At 32.0% G+C, this 5,530-nt stretch overlaps 1 non-coding gene across 1 annotated transcript; it reads right to left on the bottom strand.

Annotated features, from left to right (window-relative positions):
• Positions 1-5,190: 5,190 nt before the first annotated feature.
• On the bottom strand, positions 5,191-5,297 carry LOC121211550 (small nucleolar RNA R71). The gene has a single exon (XR_005906774.1). It is a non-coding gene; the product is annotated as a small nucleolar RNA R71 (small nucleolar RNA).
• Between the last annotated feature and the right edge of the window lie 233 nt (positions 5,298-5,530).

Here is a 5,530-nt window from a genome sequence, read left to right as displayed (position 1 = left end):
TGTATATTTTTTTTCCACACATACACACACATATATATATATAGACTAAATAAAATAATAAAATAATAAAATATCTTATTAAAATATTAAATAAATAATAATTATCTAATTAAATAACTATAAAATATCACCAACATTATCATTACTTTCTAGATTTCTCTCTCTTTTAATTGACCATTTTGCCCTTTGTGATCTTTTAAAATTTCATTCTTGAGTCATCACTTAATTTGGTAAAATTATAATTTAGTCCCTCATAATTCTTCACCTATTCAATTTGATCCTTATTCATTAAATTTCCTTAGTTTCTAGATCATTCCACCCTTAAAATATTTGCACTATTAGTCCTTCAACTTTTTCATATTTACACTTTAATCCCTCAAATTTTGAGTATTTACTCTTGGGCCACAAAACTTTTCTCACTTTTATAATTTAGTCCTTTCTTGAATCAATATGTCATAATATACTTCCCAATGACATAACTCAATTTTCCTCTTCTTGTCACTTTATTTCCTTATTTTACTGTATTAAAGATAATATCTTACTGTAAAAATTTTCAGTGTGTTACATTTCTCTCCCCCTTAAAAGAAATTTCGTCCTCGAAATTTCCTTGTTTTCTTTTGATCATGAACTTCATTTTTTCCATAATTCTATAGCTCATTTCTACACATATTTATCTAATTTATCATTCATATTCATCCCCTAACCTTTCATGTCACAATTTATTTTTAATTCAATATTGCGAACATACCTTATAACGAAAATTGTTTACCTTTTTATAAGAAGCCCAATAGACTAAACAGAACACTTTAGAATATACGGAACAAATATAGAAGTGTATTATTATGCACTATTAATCAGAGAGCACTTGGTGAGTACCAACGTGCTATTATCGGATAATCTGCTAGAGCTCTTAATGGTATACCACTAATATCTTAGTATATCTAAACTCATCTACTTGGGCAAATTACATTATGCACGCATATCACTTTTACACTTTTAGCATAATGCTTTTACATACTTTACAATTTAATCATTGTGCGAATAACCTGTATGTTTATATCGTCTCTTTCTTTAATACATGTAATATATTTCAAAATTCACTAATAATCTTTATCATGTACTTCATATATCACTTTCTAATTCCAATTTCACTTTCAATTCATTCACAACTCAATTTAATTTCCATTTAATTCAACAATAACACTACCTCATACTTCTCTTACCATATACATAATTTAAATTTAACATTTAATAATAAATAATTTGAATTATACTAATACAACCATACGCTGATTATGTCTATACTCAATGGTATTACCATAATTCAAATTATGAAAACTGTAATAAATAATAGACATCAAACATGTAACAATATAAGTCATATGTGTTAATTTATGCTTTAATTTCATATCTCAACAATAGTCTTTTATCAAATGGCATCATATATCATCTATATTATATTTAATCAAATCATGAACCTTTGGTTCAAGCTTTCAATCTCATATACCATGTAACACCCTTATACCATGTTTGTCTCAAGGAAATTGATATAGGAATATATATTACATTTGGTGCCAAAGTAATTCTTGGCCAATCACTAATATACTAGAACATAAACGGAAAAATTTAAATAATTTATAATTTAGTCCTTACTACTACTTGAAACATACTTAATTTTTCTTAAGTACATGTCATTCTATTCAAAAAATTTAGACGTAAATTTCTATCCAAATTTAAAACTTTTCACAAACATTCGTAATGTCCCTAAAACGAACCTACAATACAAGGTCTAAAACATACATTGGAAGTGGCTCGGGACTAAACCGAGAACTTTAAAATAAAATTTTTCATGTTTTAGGAGTCACACGCCCGTGTGGTTTGGGACACGTCTATGTGGTCACACACGCCCGTGTCCCTAAACCGTGTAACTTTCTGTTTGTCACCCAAGAACAAATTGAAAACACACGGGCAAGTCACATGCCCGTGTGTTAGGCCATGTGGTCGATTTAAAATTTATGATTTTTCAAAAAATAGGTGCAGACTTCACATGCCCGTGCATGAGGCCATGTCATCAACACTGCTGAGACACACGCCCGTGTCTCTGCCCTTTCACTCAATTCTGAGCATTCTATTTCGCAACAATTAAGGTGCAGGGGACACACGGCCAGAACACACGCCCATGGGGTAAGCCGTGTGTGACACACAGCCTAGACACACGCCCGTGTGGACAAAAACAAGGCTATTTACCAAGCCATTTCATCACCCTTTTATTCACACACCTACTCAACAAAACATAACACCAATCCAAGCAATTACACGTAACCAATCCAGCCACAATCAAGAGATCCACACATCATTCATATGCTGCCATTTACCACATACAAACATCACATACTTATCAACTTAAACCATGTAAATTTCCACATCCATGAAAACATCATCAGATGCATATATACTTAAACCAATATTAGCCAATTTCAATGGCCATTTACAAAATGAATTATCAACCAATATAGGCCAAAACATTAGGCCAATTCAATTATTACACATAAAAAAATAACAAAGTCCCTATACATGCCATAACTCAAAATGTCAAATTCAATGGTACCCAAAATAATCAGTGAGTGGATCTCCGACAGTCTTCGATCCCCGAGCTAGCTTGGTGACACATAAAATAAGGGAAAAAAAGGGGAGTAAGCTATATAGCTTAGTAAGTTCCAATGCAAATAATAAGTATCATAAACCAACATTTAGCATACACTTAACATGATGATAATTGGCATAAATATTATTAAGATCTTATACTCATAACTTACTCAATCATAACCTTACTGAGGGTTCATCACATAATAAGCTCATCACATATGAGTTTTTAGTACATACTTGAGTCATCTCGAATTTGATTTACACACAATTCGTCTTTGACATACTCATTAAATTACCCGTTGAACCACTTGGAATACTAAAGGATATTCGAGAGTTCCGTACACACGGTACCATACCAATGCCATATCCCAAATATAGTCTTATATGGGATCTCGTATCGATGCTAATAGCCCAACTATAGTCTTACACAAAGTCTCATATCGATGCCATATCCAGAATATGGTCTTACACGAAGTCTTATATAGATGTCATATCCCAGATATGGCCTTACACATAGCCTTAGTAACCCTAATGTCATGACATTTGCATCCTATCTATTCCTAATGTTCAACAGGGATTTCACTCTTGTTGTAACTTTTTCGAACACGCTCAATGGTCAATCACAATTCATACAATAATAAAACATTTAAAACGTAATTAAAACAATGCATTATTTACATAAGAACTTACCTTGGTACGAAAATAGTAGATATGGGACCTAATCGTCAAACACTTTGTTTTTCCCCCGATCTAGGTTCGAATCTCGTTTCTCTTGATCTATAATAGCAAATTTAACTCATTTATTATTCACATTAATCAATTCAGTTCAAAAATCACCTTAGAGAAAAATAACATTTTTGCCCCTAAACTTTGATATTTTTACAATTTGGTCCCTAGGATCGTAAATTGAAATAGATTCAATTTATTTGATTCTCAAGCCTAGCCAAACCTATTTAATGCTTATAACAATCGGATTTTTTATTTAATCACACTTTTACTACCCATTTTGTGACTTTTTACAAATAGGTCATTTTGACATTTTCATCAAAAATCACCTAGCAAAAGTTGTTTATCTTACATCTAACATACATTTCCTACCATTAGACATCAAAATGCACAAATATTCTTCATGGTTAAAATTTTATACTTTGATTTTCTTTCAAATTAGTTCTTGAAATAGCTAAATTAGGTTACAAGGATATCAAAAACATAAAAATCATTAAAAACGGGGCTAGAATGGACTTACAATTGAGCTTGGTAGATGAAAAAACCTAGCTATGATTCCCCCTTGAGAATTTCAGCCATGGGAAGAATATGGACAAAAATTGGCTTTTAATTTGATTTTTCATTTATTTATTAGCCAAATGACCAAAATGCCCCTAACTTAAAACATAAAATTTCTCTTACTTCATGTCCATTTTTGTCTACTAACTTAACAATTGGTCTAATTACCATATAAGGATCTTTAATTTAAAATTTCATAACAATTAGACACCTCTAGCAAGTACAACTCTACTTTTGCACTTTTTACAATTTAGTCCTTTTTACTAAATTGAGTGCTCAAACATCAAAATTTTCAAACGAAATTTTCACGAAATCATTCCATAAAACAATTATATCATTTTCATTAAAATTATATTTTGAAATCGTGCATTAGAACCTTTATTTTGTTTTTATTTATTTTACTTAGTTAAAAATCTTAGTTTTTATTCACCTCCTCAAATCAAAATATTTTTCTTCACCAAAGTGTTTTTAGTTGCATTCATAGATATTTATTTTCATAGTTCCTGTGGGTACGATAACTCGACATTTACTTGTTACTTTGTTACTTGTTGTGATTGTGTACACTTGCACTTTTTCGTCGTTCCATGTTTTTGGCGCTGTTTTCGAGGACTATTTTAAAAGGTCATTATTTTTGAATTTGTTAATTTTGCATTTTGGTTTATTTTTCTATTCAAATTTAACTTAATTAATTTTTCTTTGTTTGTTTTAGGTGTTTATGAATATTGATGGAATCATCATTTACTCCCCATAGACCCTGAGATTGAAAGAACTTTTCAACAGTGGAGAAGATAAGCAAGTCAAAGAAGGACCGAAGAGATAAACTTCAAAAATTTGAATCAAGGAAATGGAGCAAACCCTGCTCAAAATCCTATCCTTATTGCTGATGATGGAGATAGAGCTCTAAGACATTATGCCGTGCCAGTGTTTCACGATCTTAATCAGGGTATTAGGAGATCAAAAATCGAGGCACAATAGTTTGAGTTGAAATCAATCATGTTCTAGATGCTTCAAACCGTGGGCCAATTAAGTGGAATGCCTACCGAAGATCCTTATATTCACTTAAGATTATTTATGGAGGTGAGTGATTCTTTCAAGTTAGCTAGAGTAGCCGAATATACACTATGATTAAAGTTGTTCCCCTATTCGCTAAGGGATAGAGCTCGACCCTGGTTGAACTCATTGCCACCAAATTCCATTTCCACATAGCAAGTGTTAGCAGAAAGATTCCTCATGAAGTATTTTCCGCCTAGAAAGAATGCTAAGTTGAGGAATAAGGTCACTGCTTTCCAACAAATGGATGACGAGTCCTTGTTAGAGGCATGGGAAAGGTAAAAAAATTTTTTATGGAAGTGCGCTCATCACGGAATCCCTCATTGTATCCAACTTGAGACGTTTTATAATGGTCTCAATGCTCACACGAGGATGGTAGTAGACACTTCTGAGTATTATAACGAGGCTTACAAAAACCTTTGAGCGGATTGTCAGCAAAAATTATCAATGGCCAACCAATCGAGCAGTGTTAGGAAGACGAGTCACTGGAATACATGAAGTGGATCCACTCACTTCACTCGCATCTCAAGTATCTTCGATTTCCTTAATG

This window comes from Gossypium hirsutum, chromosome A12 (genome assembly GCF_007990345.1).
Source record: "Gossypium hirsutum isolate 1008001.06 chromosome A12, Gossypium_hirsutum_v2.1, whole genome shotgun sequence".
Lineage (NCBI taxonomy): Eukaryota > Viridiplantae > Streptophyta > Magnoliopsida > Malvales > Malvaceae > Gossypium > Gossypium hirsutum.
Note: the sequence above shows the minus strand (reverse complement) of the source record. Positions and strands in the feature narration are given on the sequence as shown.